The sequence below is a fragment of the Manis pentadactyla genome, chromosome 14 (genome assembly GCF_030020395.1).
Source record: "Manis pentadactyla isolate mManPen7 chromosome 14, mManPen7.hap1, whole genome shotgun sequence".
Classification (NCBI taxonomy): domain Eukaryota; kingdom Metazoa; phylum Chordata; class Mammalia; order Pholidota; family Manidae; genus Manis; species Manis pentadactyla.
The window spans coordinates 50232328-50252434 of record NC_080032.1 but is presented as its reverse complement, the minus strand read 5'-3'; the positions used below and the strand labels follow the sequence as shown (position 1 = coordinate 50252434).

The following is a 20107-nucleotide window of genomic DNA, read 5'->3' as shown; positions in this document are numbered from 1 at the left end:
AAAATCTCACTGATGTATGGTATACACATATTTAGATGCAACTAATTAAAACAGGAATACAGTAACTCTACTTTGGAGAACTTCTGCATTTTACAAAGTGAAAATATTCTTAAAGACTGTCAAGTTTTCTTTGATTGATACTGGAAACTCAGAGATTCCACCTTTGTTAAGGATACTTCTAACTTCCCATAAGCAGGACTCGAACTCTAACTTAGAGGTTAAGCCAGAAAACATACAGGCTCTGAACATGGGGCATAGACATGGTGTGAAATTAAGATTCTTAATAAAAATTTCCTCCTTGACCTCACCTCATCCCTAGTTTCATCAAATAATTAACAGGCCCAGATATCTACAAATTCTAAATACATTAAGCAAAAAACCAAGATGCAATCACTAAATTTCACAGCTCTCCAATGGAACTCAGATCCAAACACTTCTGTTTATGACACTATTTTCTCCATGATTTTATTCTGAAAATTTTCGCACATTCAGAGAAGCTGAATGTTACAGTGAACACTTACAGACCCACCAGATAGATTCTATAACTGACATTTTACTATACTTGTTTCATCGCTCACCTATTCATCTGTCCATCAGATCATCATTTTTATGCATTTCAAAGTAGCAGATGCTATATTACTTTTTCAACTCTTTCAATATTATATTACAAATATTTTTTAATATACAAAAAAGGTGAAAGAATTTTACAGTTAAACGCCCACTAAATCTTCAATTACACTTTAGTGTACTTGCTTTATAATGTGTGTGCATTTATCCATCTTATTCATGTCATTTTATATTATAAATTAATTATAAATTACATTATATTAATATTAGTCCACACTATTAATATTATTTTGTGCCTAAATTATTTATTGCAATTCCTGATTTCCTTCTGCAAGAGAAGACCTACTGAAAAGTTGTTTGTATTTAAAATCAGTACCTTACTTTTATTACTTTCAGTTCAAAAAATGTTAGTTACACATGCTTTCAATGCTCTTCCACTTCTCTAATTTCTCTAGCAGGTATAAAGACATAAACAAACCCTTAAGAAGAAATAACACACTGCTCTTTTTTGGAAAATGAAAAATGAAATATTTTCTTAGGTTATTGGAGAAATTGAAAAAAACATAAAAAATAAATTCTTAGAAAAAACAACTGCACTCCTTGATAACTGATTAGTTAAATCAATCACGAAACTTGATACACAAATGGCTCTGAAAAGTGCTTTGCAGAAAAGTTACACTACTAAAATTAGGCAATTATGATATCTTTATATATTTTCATGTTATTTATGGTTGTGATCTATGACACATACATATAATTGTCACTTTCTGCTGGCAAAATTTTATTCCTAATTCACATAATGGAATTTCAAAATATCAGTATTTCCTGGAGTTTGACTATTAATCTGAAACTAATATACCATCTTAACATCACAGTTCCCTTTGTTCTTAAGCTCTCTTACTCCCTCCCTCATTACAAGTGCTTTCAAACTCACTGAAACATCTGGTTCTTTGATTTCATTTAATTTCAATCCCTTATTCCCCTTCTAGTTTCACTCTCTTCCCTATCAATCCTAGACTATATTAGTGACTATTTCAACTAATATCTTACCAATACACTGCTCTCTCTTGGTCCACATCTATCAGCTGTATCTTCCCTGAAAACCTTCCAACTCTTGCTCAGTCACCTGCTTTAACTCCACTCAACTTGTGGAAAGCAGAGGAAATATGGGCCAATAGGAATTCCTTTGACTTTTCACTAATTGAAACACCCACATCCACCGTGCTGGCCAAGGAGGTGCACCGCTCAGAGGGAAACTGCTGGGAGGAGTGTAGTTGGCTGACAGGTTCTGCAGTCACACCTTCAGGATCCATAGTAGTTCATGCCAAGGTCATACTCACCCCAGCCAAAGAGAGCGATGCTAGAAGAAGGCCGTTCTTGACCAACATAGGGCATCACAAATGGGTAAAACTGGCTCAGCCCAACCCCAGCACCCCCTCACCACTGCTCAGGCTGAGACTCTCTCAAAGCTGCACGGGCTATCTGAGGCAGTTTCTCCCTGGTCTGTGTGCTTCCTCCTCTCCTATCACAGATGTCAGACCTGAATTATGGCTTTCCCTGCTTACTCCTGCTCTCTCCCCCTTAACGTCCAAAGTTTTCCCCTGATAAATTTCTTAAAACTTCCACTGCTATCTCAGCATCTGCTTCTGTCACATCCACTCTTTTCATATTTCCAGTATTATCAGTAATAAAAAATTAAAAAAAAAAAGTTAATGCTCCTCCTGTACAAACGAATCCCTCACTAGCCTTGGCTCTAAATGTGTCTCATCTTTTCATATACCTTGCTACAAATTTAACTATTTTAACTTGCATCCTCTCTCCTTTATTGTCCACCTCTCCCCCTCCTGGCCCTTTTTCATCAACATGTAAAAATGCTGAAGTCACTCTAAAATTAAGAACAACCAACTCTTACAGCCCTGAATCCTCCTCTAACAGCCAGCTCTTTACAGGCAATAATATGAATATTCAGTATGAAACAGTACCTTCACTGGTACTTTATAATGCCTCAGTCTTGATTTATATGTCAACTACCCTGCAAGCTGACTTAATGCTCCACACCAAACCACTCCAACTGCTTACCGAGGCACACCGGGAGTGCCAAATTCATTAGCACTCTTCAGCACTTCACTTCAGAGCTCTCTGTTCTCCACACTCCCTTTCTTGTTTCTGTCTCCTGTTTGTCTTCAGTCACACCATTACACACTGTTGCCCTCCACCATGTCCTCAGCATATTCCTCTTTTCTCATCAAACAGTTTGAGAGCAGTCAATCTGTCCAAAGTCCCCTCGTCATCTACCTATATTCCTTGGGCACTCTAACACACACACACAAATAAATATACTTATTTACTTTGTTTTACCAATGCCTAAGAAGTCAATGCTTGGAAAAGGCTCAGCAAATAATTGTTAAATAAATTCATGCCAAAATTTGTGTTAATGATTCTAAGCATACATATCTTACTGTAGCTGATCTCCTAGGCTTGAGAGATCCATATATTTAATCATTTCCTAAATTTATTTAATCAACAAGATACCTAAATAGAATTCATCCTCTCCCCATTCAGACTGTCCCTCTTGCACAAAGGAATCATACCACCAACCATTTGTCCAAGCCAATTATCTGTATTTTCTTCTAGACCTTGTCACATCCAATCAACTGCTAAATCTGATCAATTCTACCTCCTAAATTAGTCCCTCTTTCCTCTCACTCCTGACTCTGTCTTAATTTAGTGTTTCAACTTCTTGCTGGCTCTTGAGATCTCCCTCGAATGCACTTACGTGTAAAGGTCACTTGAGTGCTCTTTCTAAAATTCAAATCTGATCATACCACTCCTTGGTTTGAATTCCTTTAGTAGGTCACAATGCCCAGCACTGCCATCTGCAGCTCTTTCTAACCTCATCTGTCTACCTTCCTCTTCTCTTATTTCCTTCAAGAAAAAGTAACCCTGAACTTGTAGTACAATCCAAAGACTTTTCAAAAATCTAGATATTTGTATCTGCAGTCTCAGGTCTCAATACTATCCAATATGCAAACCCAAACGACTTGTATCTTCTCAACTATACTTTAAGTTTTCAGTCATTTCTGAGCCACTATAGACCATATTTCCCTCTCCCTGTAGTCTCCCTGCAACCACCATCCCAACTCCGAGCTGGTTTTTAAGTACACTTTTTCTGGGATCCACTATCTCCCATGCATGACTAGTCATACAACTCATCACACTAGATGTTAGTTCTTCTAATTGCCACTCTCTGTCCTATTAACTACAAGCTCCTAAGGGGAAGAATCATATTTAACTTTGTTAAAATATAGAGGTAGGAAAAGGATGGCTAGAGAGATGGCCAGTGAATAGGAATCCACCTGGCTAGAAATTACCAGTGAGTTTATTCCTAAGGCAGGAGAGTTTGTTCTTTATGTCATATGACTATAAGGTGAAAAACAGTAACTTTTCTTGCAAGTTCCAAACTCAATTAATAATCTATTTTAGAAGGTAATGTGTACCAACAAAGTATGAATGTAAATAACACAAAGAATGGACTAGAGGAAAAAAACAGTAATACAAATTTCTGAAAATAAAAGCAAATTTTAAACAAAATGTACAGTGAATACCAACATTATTGGTAGTTCAATTTCATTCAAAAATTGATATACATTTAGAAATTAAATTCCTGGCTTTATAAACATGATGAATAATTAAGTACTTTAGGTAAATATATGTTTCCCATCAAGCACTTTATGAAAAAAATTTTTCCTCAAATCTCCATTACTAATAAATTCTGAAGTATTCAGCCCCTAAAAATAGAAATCTTTATTTTCCTCATAAATTGTGTATTTCTTGGATTTTAACCTGTCCTTGTAGGTATTTTATATTCTGGTGAAGGAAAAGGAAACAAATGTATTTAAAACTGATCTATACAACAACTATATCTCAATCTTAAAAAATAAAAATATCCTAGGGAGGAAAGGTGAAGAGGCTTTCAAAGCATGATGGAAATAAAAATGGGACAAGGATTGAGGTGGTATGGTGTAGATTTCAGGTAATTTTAAGCACTGGATAATTTTAATCCAGAATGAAGCTCTCAATTCAATTATAAATATATTTTAAAAAATAGCACACTATACCTTAGAGAATCAAGATGATGGCATTTTTGAAACAAACAACAGAAAGAAAAAAAAAACCCTCTCCTTATGTTGCATTTGTTCAATTTTGGGGACCTCTGCTGCAGGTGGTCCTTGAGATAATATAAAAGATTTCTAAAACAAAATGGATAAATATGACCACTTATTTAAAATCCAGGCAGTTTTTCAAAACTCTATTTCTATTCAGAGTGTCCAATTACCTACAAGATATATACAGGCTGCAATACAAGGTATTATGATTGACTGATTTTTTTTTAAACAAAAATACTAGCACATATACATACAAAATAAATCTTATCTCCCTTCAAAGTATCCATTTTGGGCAGCTATACATCAATTCTACTAAAGAAAATTCAAAAAGAGGCACTCCTAAAACACTTTAATGGATTATGTATACATCTTCCCAAGGGGACTACTTCAAAGGGAATAACACACATTTGAATAAATAGGTTCTGATATGTTTGTTTAAAAATAGGCCTCACTAATTTATAATCACATGTAATATAGAAAACAAACTGTAAAGATGTTCTCTGGACAAATAAATTTTCACTTGAATTTAATACTTTCAAAATAAATCTTTTCTTGCCACCCAATAGTAAGAAAATGGAAAGTGGTAAGGGATCGGAAGGTAAGTATTATAAAATCAAATAAGGATAAAAGCCCATTATATTCTCTACCTTTTGAGAATTAAGACTATTAAGGGGGGAAAAAAAAACCTGACAACTACAGCAAGCATTCTATAACAAACAGCAACAAATTCACTGAGGGCAGTCTTTAAAGTCTACACCTAAAAATTTCTGTTTTACAAAGCTTTGCTTCATCTTTTACTTAGAGCTGTAGTTATGAAGAAGAAGCTCCAGTAAACATAGACACAACAATTACTATATCTATGAATCTATAGAAACATCCACACATTTTAAAATGTATCTTTTCTCTTTGATTCATCTTAATCTTAAAAATGCTTTCCATTTCCAAATAGTTACTAAAAACAATTTTAAATACAAAGGCATGAAATTTTACCCTTCTTGTTAGGAAAATGGTACAAAACAATTATTTTGGCCACAAATCCTGGTGTTCAATGTCTTCACTCAAACCACTGCAATTAATATGAAATTCTAAATACAGAATATAATGCCACATAAATAGTATAACAGCCAAGTCCTGTCTAAGAAGCCATATGTTTTTTCCCATTGTTCAAAAAAAGGAGATGACTTCCCGTCACTTATGTTTCTGATTAGCAAGGTGATTTATGCCACAATCACTAAAAATGCCAGCAAGTGAATGAGAAAATGCATAGTGACTGCACCAGATGTGCACAATAAACAGGAATCCCATTGTAATCTCTGGTACTTAGTTTATATGAAGGTAATGTACGAAACACTCTTGGATATGGCAAAGTCACTCTTTTTTTACATTTGACTATAAATGATATGAAATAAATTGTGTGTTTTATACTTTATAGCATGCATACATTGATAAATTAGGGACCATTTTGTATCCCAACTTATCTACAAGACAAACCTGGCTAAGATCATGGGGATTAATTGCTTCAGAAGTGTGAAATGCAGCTTTTCCATTCTTTTCTGCATACTCAGTGAAGAAACAATGATTAATCACTGTTTAACTATTCTCTTGAGGATGTACAAGATTGCCAAAGCAGGACTTATCCTCATAAATCCAAAAAACACAGGTTTAGAATTGTTGCCAACAACTGAAAGAACATGAACTTAAACCCATTTGTTATCAGATTAAAATAATGTCAAGGTTTTAGAACCCCACTCCTACACAATTCCCTTTTAATTGGTGACTACAATAGGAAATTAGATTAACATATAAGATACAATGAAAACACGTGTATTTTACAAAAGTAATAATAAATATATTTTTTCAACTATAAAATATCCTCAGCCCAATAATATAAAACAAACTACTACTGAAGTTGAGCTAATAATCTCCCTTAGCTAAATAAATGCTTCAATTCCTTTGTGCTATTTATAAAAATTAAGATATAGGCTATCAGATGAAAAACATTTTTAAATGACTATTTCACATGGAAAATGGCTACTTATTTCAAGAAATTTTATTCCAACAGCTGAATGGATAAAATTATTTAGTTCCAGTACTACTGACATAAATATGTCTTTGTAAGACTGAAAATGTAAAATTCCAAACTTTAAGCCTATGCTATAAATGGTCTAAAAATATGTAATACTTTGAACATAAGTACATAAGAGAAAGGTTTCAAATATATTCCATGTAATCTAGGCTTTGAAAATGTCTTCAGCCAATATTCACTAGATGCTGAAAAAATTCAGTCTTTGAGGCAAAATTAGTTTATCTCATTTATAAAATTATGAATACATATTTTTAATACCTGAAAACTTATTCTGTGTCAGTAACAAAATGCCAGTATCATAATGGTTAAATTATTACAAATTAAAGATTTTTAAAATCCCCGTTTAAGTAGATCAGCTGTTCACAGACTACAAAGTATTCCTAAATGGGAATAACCTACAGTAAAAGCTTCAAATTTCTATGTAAACTAGAACTACAGTCACCTCTCAGTTACAAAGGTTCATTCTGTTTGTCTGCTTATTTGTTTATACAACTTTCCTTTCCAATTCATGACCTTTCCAATTCATGGTCTAGTAGGTACCATGGAAGATGAGCAGAACTACATAGAAGAGGATGTGATAGTGTTCATTAATTTCACTCTTAAATCTTTGTAAAAGCAAGTAAGAAGAGAAGGTGAAACAAAGTCTGTATTTTCCACATTTTATTTTTATCTACAGGTGGCTCCTTCTATTATAAAAAAGTCTAGTGTATGTACATTATAAACCTAAAATAATTTACAATAAACTTAGCAAACAAAAAAAGGAAAAAGAAAATTGATATTCCTTACACCATCAAATTTAAAAATGAAAACATCTGAAAATGACTATTTAAAAGTTAGCTGAGTATATACCAGAGTACACAGTTAATAAATATTTCTTGATCAAAAGAAGAGATGAATTCAAATTTACTCTACTCTTGAAGCTGATGACATTTTGAAGTCTATAAACAGAAAATTACCCTTTCAACTTCTCTCTACATCCCTAAACATCTTCTCCCACTTAAAATTTTTTAATTCAATAAAACATATTTGAGAACCATATTTGCATGTTACTCAAAATACAATACTAGCACAAAACCCCACAAAGAAAAGTTTGCCTTGTTTAAATTAGAAAAATTATTAGGGTGGGATTCGAGGTTTGAGAATGGACATCAGTATTAGTTTGCAAAGGAACACAAGTGTGGCAGTATGAGATAGTTAGGATTTCTGCACTAAGATTTTTACAAACAAGTTTGTATTTATAAAGGTAAAGTCACTAAAAATGGTTTAAGTCAGTTACCTAAACATAGAAGCCAAGTTCCAGATGACAAACTGCCAACTCACTGAAGAAATGTATATGCAAAGTCCAGATACGAAGACAAACTAAATGATGTTCAATCAGGGAATCAGCTAAGATGGTGAAGACCTGTGACATATGAACTATTTTTCTACAAAAAGGAAAATTTCCAGAAGGCCCTTCTCAGAATAAGTCCACGAAGTACTGGGCATCCTAGCCACAAATAGATGTATCTCACATATTAAACTATAATTCAATGTGGGTATATACCAAAAGGAAATGAGAGAGAACTTTTATCTTGCTTAAAAGGGTATGCAATAAGCTAGAACCTGTATGTAGAGGGAATAAAAATAAATTTATAAGAAGCACAAGTATGTTATTTGTAACTATTACTTCCAGAATAGTAGATGCTCCCATTCACATTACTAAGTAAACTGACAGTATACAAAATACACTGACTCTCAGTAAAAGTGAACAAGTGAGTGTATGGATATACAGGATGTATTACTCAAAATGTCTTGCAACTCAGTGACCCAGGAACTTGTGTCAAGTTTTGGCAACAAGCAGGATCTATAAAGGATAGAAATCAGTTATTTAAATCCAAGCGGTTTCCCACTAGAAAGCATTGAAGGGAGTCCTAAGCACAAGGCTGCTCAGTTTTTTGGTTTTACAACCACTCCTCTCTTACCTTTTATCCTTCCTAAATTAAGCTTTACGGTATTGGAGTACCTCAAACAAGATGCTTAAAATCATGTCACAAACCACCGTAAGCATTATGTACTATGCCAGAGGGGGAGCTATGTCACTACAGAGAGCTGGGAACTTGAGCAAGAATGGGTAGGAAGAGCAACATTATTATTACCCAGAAGCACATGGTAAGAGTGATCCCAAAGATCACAGGAAGAAAATGCTAGAATGCTAATGCTATTTTATATCAGCTAGTCACTGTGTTCCTAGGCTCAGGTAACTCAGAGAAATAAGGAACACAATAGACCCTTGCTTGCCATTCAAAGATTTTTACATTCATGATTTCAACCCTGGCCCAATCAATCCAGGGAATGAAATAATTTTTTCATTTTTCTAATAAGGGACTTTGAACCATAAGCTCCTATGGCTGGTATGAGAAAGGAGTTAACAGCTTTGCTTCTGATCTTAATGTAGGTTGGTGGTTCTCTAGAACACACTGTAGGAATATTTACACACTTGAGATTTTTCAAAAACTGAAGATGCCTGTTTTATAATTCCATTAATGGAAGCCTCTCTTAGACACAAAATTCCTGACCTGGAAGCCACCATTCATTTACACTGGTAAAACAAAAACCACAAAGGGGTGAACAGAATAGGATAAGCCTAAAGTGGGAAGCAGCCAGTCATGGAGCTTCTTGCATGTCACATAACCTAGATGAGCACATAACAAAAGATTTTTAAAGATGGGCCTGTACACTGTGCCTTCTTTCCCATTATCAAGAAGGATGAACAATCCATGCTCCTGTTGAAGGCCAATCTCTCCACTTGTGAACATTGCTTCAGCAATGCTCCACTCTTTCTTGTATCCTAAATTCATTTCTCTTTACTGGAGCACTCCCAACCCTGATATAACTTGCTTCTCTTCTACTTAAAAAAAAAAACAAAACCAAAACTCCTCTCTCAACCCCAACTTCCTCCCTTAAGGTGACACATGTTCTCCTCCAACTCTCCCATCTACTGACTACAATCACATTTTGTCCTCTATGTCACCAAGGTCTTCTCAAAGTTACCAATGACCTCCCACCACTAAATCCAACAGTCAATTCATAGTTCATCTGTCACTTCACCTTCAGCAACATTTGTCACAGACGATCACTTGCCTTCCTAGAAACATTTACATCACTTAGCTTCATTAGCTTTCAGACCGTCTGAACACCAAATGAGTCTTCCACTTTCCTCACTGGTTTTTCCTTCTCTGGCCTCTAATACTTCCTCCCCTCTCCAATTCCTTCACTTAAAAAGTGCCCAAAGCTAGGAATTTCAATTGCCTCTGGAAACATACTGTACTACCTGGATTGTATCAACATTACCCCTTTAAAATACCATCTACTACTGACATTTCCACAGTCTGTCCATCACAGAACCATCCCCTGAATTCTGGACTAGTATATCAGTCTCCGTCTCCACCTCTCCACTTGAATGTCCAATAAACAACTCCAACTTATCATGTCCAAAACCAAACTCCTGCTTTTCCTCCTAAGGTACACCTTTTATAATCTTCCCCAGATTCTTCACTAAATGAAACTCTTAATCTTTCCTGTTAGTCAGATCAAAAACATGAGGAGAGTCATTTTTGATTCCTCTTTCTCTCATAACTCAAATGCAATCCATCAGCAAATCCTACTGTTTAAGCCACAATTATCTCTCATCTCTAACCTTTGACACAGTCCGTCTGCTTCTACCCCTGCTCCCTTAAAATTGATTCTCAATCCAGCAAACTGTAATTATTCTGAACTATAAATCAGATGGTGATACCTGCCAATGGCTCCTAAGCTCATTCAGAATAAAAGCCAAATACAAGTCTTTAAAAGTCCTAGTTTCCCAGTTACATCTCTCTAATTTAATCCCTACTACTCTCCCCTCACTTTGCTACAGCCACACTGACCACTGTTGTTCCTTGAACACATCAGCAATATTCTTACATCACAAACTTTGTACTTCTTATTCCTTCTGCTTGAGTGCTGACTCCCTCATCTCCATCAGGTCTTTACTAAAATGTTACCTCTCTGTGAGATTTCCCTGACCACTCTGACTCTCTATCCTCTACTCCTGGCTTTATTTCCCTTCATAGCACCACTACCTAACCTACTATATTTTTTATCTTACTTCTTGTAAATCTGTCTACCGTAAATTGTAAACTTAATCAAATTAAGAAATTTTCTCTATTTTGTTTTCACTGTAATATCTCCAGGAATACTCTTAAGTAAGACTGGGTTCATATTCCTCAGGAGAAAAATGAGGAAAGTCTAATAGGAAAAAACTGAGTAAAGTCTTCAAATGTCTGAGAAAAATTATTCTAGAAATAAATATATACCCAGCTAAAGAATCCATTAATTTTAAGCATGAAATTGTTCTAAAATAAACAATTCAGAAAAATCATCTTTCACTATTTCATCTTCTGAATATTTATTTAAAGAAATCTAATAATAAAGATAACAATGAAATATAAAAAATATTTGAACTAACCCAGGAATACAATGAAAAGAAATCTGAGAGTGACATTTGTATGTCAGCAAAAAGCCAAGGAAGCTCTGATCTATAACAACATAGAAGGTCCAGGTTAAGTGTAATATTTCTTCAAAAAGAGAGTAGATCACCTTAAAAAATGTTATTTCATGACTTAGGAGTCTAGAAGTTGTTATATGTTATCCATAATAATAATAGAAACATAGATCTCCCATGAACATGAAGTAGAAACCTGTTAATTTAAAACTCTAGCAGAAACAAAGAACTATACACACACACACACTCCAGAAATACGAAAAAACATATAGTATGATTTTGACCAAAAAAGGAAAAGTAAGAAATCTTCTGTTCTGGAAAACAATATCCACTGGTCAGTTAATTCTGGAAGGGAAACAGAATTGATACCATGATTTGGTATATCATTTTTATACAAGAAATACTGGATATAGACATTTCTCTACAATGTTACTTTGCTGAATGAAAGTCATTCATATACTCCAAATATCAAAAAACATGGGAAATACCAAGTGTTAGCAAGATGTGGAAAAACTGGAACCCTTATACATTGCTGCTGGGAATATAAAATGCTGCAGCTGCTGTGGAAAACAATTTGGTGATTCCTCAAGAAGTTAAACAAAGAATTACAATATGACATAACAATTTTACTCTGAGGTATAAAACTAAAGGAACTGAGAACAGGTATTCAAAAAAAGTACATGTACGCATAAATTCATTGAAGCAGTATTTACAACAGCCAAAAATGGAAGCAAACTAAGTATTTGTATTTGTATCTACATAGGAGTATTTTCAGCTATGAAAATCAATAAAGTACTGAAACATACTACAACATGTATAACCCACGGAAATATTATACAAAGTGAAAGAAGCCAGACATTAAAGGTCACATACTGTATGATTCCATCTCCATGATATATTCAGAACAGATAAATCTGTAGAGCAGAATGCAGATTGAAGGATCTGAGGGGACTGGGAGAAGGGAGAATGAGCAGAGATTATGTTAAGTGTGAGGTATTTTACCTTGGGGTGATGGAAATGTGCAGAAGTAGAGAGAAGTGGTGGTTGCACAATACTATAAATATACTCAATGGTACTGAATTGTTCAATTAATTTCATGTTATGTAAGTTTCACCTCAGTAAATGATCTTAAATAAAAAGATATTCTGCTTATAGATCGTCCTTTTCCTGTTTTCTTATTTTCAGATTTCCATATTCTTCTTTAACATTGGAAGGCTCTTAGGAACTAATATTTCAGGTTTTGAAAAAACATTTATCTGAGGTTCTCGACTCATTTAAGTTTTATTTCTGTCTCTTTTCCCTCTGTTAATTAACTTCAAGTAAAATTTTAAAAAAGAGGTTATATTTTTCAAATGTTAGCTCAGTTCATCTCTACATGATGGGATTAGGGTTTTTTTTCTTTTAAAAAATTTTTCTTTTGTTCAGCTTTGTTGAGGTATAACTATCCTCAACATGTAATACAATTGTAAGTGTACACTGTGATTTGATACATGTACACATAGTGACATGACTCTCTCACCATCTAGTCAATACATCCATCACTGCACTTACTTATTGAGTGAGAACACTTAAGTTCTACTCTTAGTAAATTTCAATTATATAGTAGAGTGTTATTACCTATAGTCACCATGTTATACATTAGATCCTCAGACTTTATGCCTTCTATAGCTGGATGTTTGTACCTTTTCACCAACCTCTCCCTATTGCTTGTTACTACCCATCCCCTGTTTCTATGAGTTTGACATTTTTCTTTCACTTTTTATAGATACTGCATGTAAGTGATACTAGTTTCTGTCTTTTTACCAACCTCTTCCTATTTTTCCCACCCTATCCCACCTCTAGGTATCTAATTTTCTCCCCTCTGTTTCTATGAGTTTGACCTTTTTTTCCCACTTTTTATAGATTCCAATGTAAATGATACCATGCAGTAGCTATCCTTCTGTCTGGCTTAATTCACTTAACATAATGTCCTCAAGGTATATCCATCTTGTTGCAAATGACAGGATTTCTTTCTTTTTCATATCTAAATAATATTCCCTTGAATATATATACCACCTCTTCATTGTCCACTGATGGACACCTAGGTTGTTTCCATATTTTTGGCTATTATGAACAAAATTGCAATGAACAGGAGTGCTGATTATTTCTTTAATATACTGTTTTCATTTCCTTGCCAAGTTAGTTCTATTTTTGAAGGAACTCCATACTGTTTTCCATTATGAGTGCACCAATTAACATTTCCACCAATAGTGCACAAGGATTCCCTTTCCTCCACATCTTCATCAGTACTTGTTATCTCTTGTCTTTTTGATGATAGACATTATGAAAGGTGTGAGGTGATATCTCATATGGTTTTGATTTGCATTTCCCTGATCATTAGTTATGTTGCATACTTTTGCATATATCTCTTGGCCATTTGTATGTCTCCTATGAAAAAAGGTCTATTCAGTTCCTCAGATAATTTTTTAATCAGACAGTTTTTTTGTTATTGACTTGTGTGAGTTCTCTATATATTTTGGATATTAACCCCTCACCAAATAAATGATTTGCAAATATCTTTTCCTATTCATTAGGTTGCCTTTTCATTTTGTTGATGGTTTTCTTTGCTGTGCAACAACTTTTTAGTTTGCTGTAACTCTATAATTTGTTGATTTTTGCTTTTGTTGCTTTTGCTTTGGTGTCAAATTCAAAAAAGCATTGCCAGGAGCAATGTCAAGTAGCTCAACACACTTGCTTCTAAGATTTTATGGTTTCATGTCTTATACACTCATCTTTAGTCCACTTAACATTGATTTTTGTATATGGTTTAAGAGGGGGGTCGAGTTTTAGTCTTTTGAATGTGACTGTCCAATCTCTCCAACAATATTTATTGAAGAGACTATCCTTCACCCATTGTATACTCTTGGCTCCTGTTATATTAGCATGGGTTTATTTATGAACCCTCTATTCTGTTCCATAAATCCATGTGTCTATTTTTATGCTAAAAATACTACAGATTTATAGTATAGTTTGAAATTGGGAAATATGATGCCTCCAACTTTGTTCTTCTTTCTCAAGATTGTTCTAGCTATTCAGGGTTGTTTGAGGTCCCATACAAATTTTAGGATTTTTTTTTCTTTTTCTGTGAAAAATGTCACTGGACTTTTTATAGAGATTTCATTGTATCTGTAAATTGTCTTGGGTAGTATGGACATTTTAACAATGTTAATTCTCCCAATTCATGACCACACAGTGTCTTTTCATTTATTTGTGTCTTCTTCCATTCTTTGATTAATGTTTTATAATTTTCATTGTACAGATCTTTCATCTCCTTGGTTGAGTTTATTCCTAAGTATTTTATTCTTTTTCAAGCAACTGAAGATGCAATTGTTTTTCTGTTTCTGATAGCTCGTTGTTACTACATAGAAATGCAACTGATTTTTGCATATGATTCTGTATCCTTCAAGTTTACTGAATTCATTTATTAGTTCTAGCAGTCTTTGGTGCAGTCTTTAAGATTTTCTATATAAAATAGCATACCTCTGCAACTACAGTTTCACTTCTTCTTTTCCAATTTGGATGCCTTTTATTTCATTTACCTGCCTGATGGCTCTGGCTAGGACTTCCAGGACTGTTGAATAAAAGTGGCAAGGTTAGTTCTTTGTATATGCAGAATATTACTTCATTCCTCATCATTACTCACTGCAAAAACAACCTTGGTAAAGAGTTCAAATAAAGAACAGTTCTTTGCAAAAAAAAAGAATCAAGAGTTTGGGCATTCTTGTCTTATTCCTAATCTTAGAGGAAACTCTTTCAGCTTTTCACCACTGAATATGACATTAGCTGTGGGCTTGTCATATATAGCCTACATACATGGCTTGTCATATATGTTGAGGTATGTCTCCTCTATACACTCTGTTAAGAATTTTTACCATAAATAAATGTTGAATTTTGTCAAATGCTTTTTCTACATCTTTTGAGATGATGATATAATTTTTACTAATGTGTTACATCAGATTAATTTGTAAATGTTGAACATTCATGCATCACAGAATAAACTCCACTCGACTATGGTGTATGATCACTCTAATGTGTTACTGCATTCAGTTTCCTAATATTTTGTTGCAGATTTTTGTACCTGTGATGATCAATGATATTGGCCTGTAATTTTCTTTTCTTGTGGCATCCTTCTTTGGTTTTGGTATCAGGGTAATGTCAGACTCATAAAATGGCTTTGGAAGTATTTCCCCCTCTTCCCTCTTGGAAGACTTTGAGAAAGATTGGCATGAATTCTACTTTAAGTGTTTGGTAGGATTCACCACTGAAGCCATCTAGTCCTGGACTTTTTTGGTAGGATTTTGCTTCCTGATTCAATCTTCTTACTAGTAATTGGTCTGTTCATATTTTGTTTCACATGATTCAGTCTTGGTAGGTTGTATGTTTCTAGGAATTTATCCATTTCTTTTACATTGTCCACTTTGTTGGTATATAATGAACTTTTTGTATCTCTGTGGTGTCAGTTGTCATGTCTCCTCTTTCACTTATACTTCTATTTGAGTCCTCTTTTTTTTTTTTTAGTACTTCTAGCTAAACATTTGTCAATTTTGTTTATATATTTTTTAAAAACAGCTTTTAGTTTCATTAATAGATTCTCTTGTCATTTTAGTCTGTTTCATTTATTTCTGATCTTTGTTATTTCCTTTCTTCTAGTAAATTTATTCTTGTCTGTCCTTCTTTTCCTAGTTCCTTGAGGTATAAAATTAGCTTGTTTATTTGAGGTCTTTTTTTCTTCTTAATGTAGGTATCTATTGCTATGAACTTCCCTCTTAGGACTGCTTTTGCTACATTGAGTTAGGGATCATTTTTATCTTCTTTTTACACTTTTATACATATACATACATATATATATAGTGTGTGTGTATATATATATATATATATATATATATATATACACACACACACACACACACACATACCAAACTTTCTAAAACAACATTTTACTTTTGCAATCATAAAAAATGTCTTTGGGAAAAGATCTGAGTTATTCTAAGCTGATGAAGAGGGATTAAAAAGTTAAAAATGTTTTAAACCAGGAATGATTTGACGGCATCAGCATGCACATACAATTTACACAGAACAGAGAAGAATAAAGAAATATATACCACACTATAAATGGATGAATCTATCAAAGACTTATTCCCCTTTAAATTTTGAGACCTGACCATTTGTACCTATGTTTTTACTTCAAAAGAACCAATTATATACTCTGGTGTTTTCTAGCAGCTACACTGCTCTTTCACCACACTGTTGATAGCTTATAGTGAATGGTGAAAAAGATAAGCACAAAGAAGACAGGAGAAAAGACATCTTGACTGAAACAAAAAACAACTGCCTGATTCCATTTACTTTCCCAAAAAGTTAGTCATGAACAAATATACAAGTGATATAAAGTACGGTTATTGAAATTGCAAAGGCAATCTATTATTAGATAGGGAAATAAATTTAGTCAGGGGCACCAACATGTATTAAATGAAATATACAAAAAATATTATAGAAAAGAACACAGCACACATTCCAGGTAGGGTAAGAACTGCTTTAACTTTTGCTTCAGTTTCATTTGTACATGTATACCTGTAGAACATGGTTCATAAATGTAAATTTTATTTCTTACAATGGGTTATGGTTTAAGAAAAATTGTGAATGCTCTTTATCTGAGATATCTTCAATTCTAAATCCAATCATTCTAACTGCTACTCTTTTAAAAAATTTAATAAATGTCCTTAGCTAGAGAAGTAGGGATGTATGGAGCAAAGAAGTAAGGAAGGAAAGAAGGAAGGGAAAAACAAAGAGAAAAACATATGGGTACAAAGTAAAGTACTAAAAGTCTACTGGTGGGAAAGCATTTTTAAAGCTCCTGTGAAGGCTCAGTTAAAAGAGAAGGTAAACAGTGAGGAAAAGGAAAAGATTGGAAGCTCATATATAGATATAGGAGGTGGAAAGAAAGCAATCAAGGACCTCTTGAATAACTGTATTAAAGGGTAACATTATTTCTTGAAGGAGCCCACAATCTAAATCTGGCAGAAGGCTATAAACACACACATACATGCACACACATATATACACACACAGTTTTTGTACATGAATCTACAGAACACATTACTATAGTCAGGGTATTGTTATGAAATGAATGTTTATGTCCGTCCAAGACTTGTATGTTGAAATCCCAATTCCCGTTGCAATGATATAAGGAGTGAGTTCTCTGGGAGGTGATTAGGTCATGAAGGTGAAACCCTCATGAATGAGATTAACCCCCTTATAAGAAGAGACCCCAGGGAGCCCTCTTATTCCCTCTACCATGTAAGGACACAGTGAGAATGTGGCTGTCTATGAACCAAGAAGTGAGTTCTCACTGGACACCAAATCTGCTGGTGCCTTTATCTTGGACTTCCCAGCCTCCAGAACTGAAAAATAAGTTTTTGTTGTTTATGAGTCACCCAGTGTATGGTATTTTTGTTAGAGGAGCCCAAAAATACTAAGATAGGTACTTGATAGTATTCAGTTATGAATGCACTGTTAATAAATATATGCCTACCTTTCAGGAGAACTTTACTGATCCATCATTCTAACTGACAATTGAAAATGCATGTTCTTGTTATGGGTCAAAGATGATTTCAGGCTCAGTATAACAAAGTATTCCAAATACAAGTCTTGTTTGGCAAATAGGAAGAAGAATTAAGAAGTGAAGAACCGCTGAGTTCTCCCTCAACTGAGCTGCTGGAAAAAAGGCAAATACCTAGAAAAATAAATAAAATAGCTTTAAATATTCTTATCCCAGAAGGAACCCTAAACCAAAGCAAAAAATGAAAAATGAAGGCTAAAAACATTTATGTCATAATATTTAGGCTCTTAAGGGAAAAATATTAGCCTACTAATCACTCTACTAATCACTCTTTCCATCATCTATTCCAACTCCTGGAAAAAAAGGAATCATTTTATAATATCTACAATAAAAGGCATTACACACAAAAAAATTAAAATTAAAAAAACACCTCAATATAAAAAAATCACTTGTTACAACTTTGTTTTGCTGAAATGACACAAAAGTATTCAAATATACACACTATTCTACCACACAGTAAAATAATAGCATGTATTAAAATCACAAAAAAATGTAAATTAGAAATTTATAAAATATGAAAAAAATTCCATTGAAAATGGATTCCAAAGCATTAATAAAATGTAAAATTAGAATACCGATGCATTAGTGTGGCAAGTAAACATTTTTATGAATTAAAAATCAATTTCCATAACTTTTTTGCCTAGAGAAAAAGAAAAATATTTTATCACCTTTAATAATATACTTACATAAAGTCATATCTGACATATCTTTATATAAAATCAAGAATACAAGAATGTACATTGACTTTCTTAAATAGCTGTCTAGTTTGGGTAGAGACCTTCAATAATAATAAATTATAAACATAGTATAACTCTCCTCTAGATTTCACGGTGTTTTAGTTTACTTAACTCCCAATAACCTGTTAGAGCTTATTGGTGAAGCATATGAAAGTACAACAGTAGTTAGGTAATATAATATAAAACATAAATCTGTAATATAGAATTGAAAAACATTATGGTAATAGATCTAACTAAAATCTACTGACGTTCAAAAGAAATTACTTAACTTAAAACACATTTTCGTATCATATGCGACTAAAATCAAATTAACAAAGTATGATTTCTAAAGAATACAAACGAATGTCGCATCGATCTCTAAATAGACTTCCAAAAATTGTTTTATGTCCTTGCATTGAATACAATTCATGTTTTGTTTGTTTGATAAGAATGATTTACTAAATTGTGATGTAGCAAGCATTTCCTTATCTTAACTTTCAATCTTATCTGAAAAGCTACAAACAACACATCTCTAAATTACATCCTATACATATGAAAAATATCTAAATATTGTCAGCAGCTCCTTGGACAACAATGTAGTCACATGGTTTTTCTGTATGATTGAACAAAAAACTGCTACACCACTAAAATAAAGCATGGGTCTATTTCTTATCTTTCCCTTTATAACTCTATGGATGACTCTTTAGAGTAAAAGATACTCAAATACCTTTCAACTATTCTAACACATGATTGATAAATCCATGTTTATGTAACACTTAAAGCATACTGTCATACTACTCTGTCAATACTACTCAGAGAATGATGGCCATTTCTTCAGAAAATACAACAGTAAGCAAAAGAAGTGACACTATTATCAGTGTCCTGAGTAATTGTAATCTGTTTTCTTTCTAAATAAACACCAGGTCATTTTTGCATTTCTTACACTGTTAAGATTATAACACTATTATAATTTACTTTCTTGTTCTGACAGGATATAGCCAATGAAATTATCTCACTGACATACTATCATAGAAACTGAGGAGGAAAAAGACTACAGGCAGAATTAGGAAACACAGAAGACTATCTGTATAGTAACAACTAGACTTCCTCAACAATTAGTATGTAGAAGGAATGTTTACCATAGTTTTACTGAAAGGATATACCAGTTCTTTTTCTAGTGATTCTCTATGGAGTTGCATAAATACTGAGAAATCTAGAAATACATATACACATGCACATATAAAAATTATTGTCAGTGTATAAGTTACTGCTGCTCTGGGACTGCAATAATTTACGTAACATCTGTTTTCATATTTTTCTAATTTTTTTCCTAATTAACATGCATATTTAATGCATAAAGGCTCAGACCACCTCTTTTTCTGCTGACTATGC

The 20107-nt window shown here is 33.5% G+C and overlaps 1 protein-coding gene across 5 annotated transcripts in view; it reads right to left on the bottom strand.

Annotated features, from left to right (window-relative positions):
* TBC1D5 (TBC1 domain family member 5) overlaps positions 1-20107 on the bottom strand; it is a 659247-nt gene that overhangs the window by 437015 nt on the left and 202125 nt on the right. For 3 of the 5 annotated variants that reach the window (XM_057491222.1, XM_057491228.1, XM_057491224.1), the window contains exon 3: positions 17913-18113. The exons of the other annotated variants lie outside the window; for them this stretch is intronic. The gene's annotated coding sequence lies outside the window, so the exon portion shown is untranslated. The remainder of the gene's footprint in view (positions 1-17912; positions 18114-20107) is intronic. 5 annotated transcript variants of the gene reach the window in all.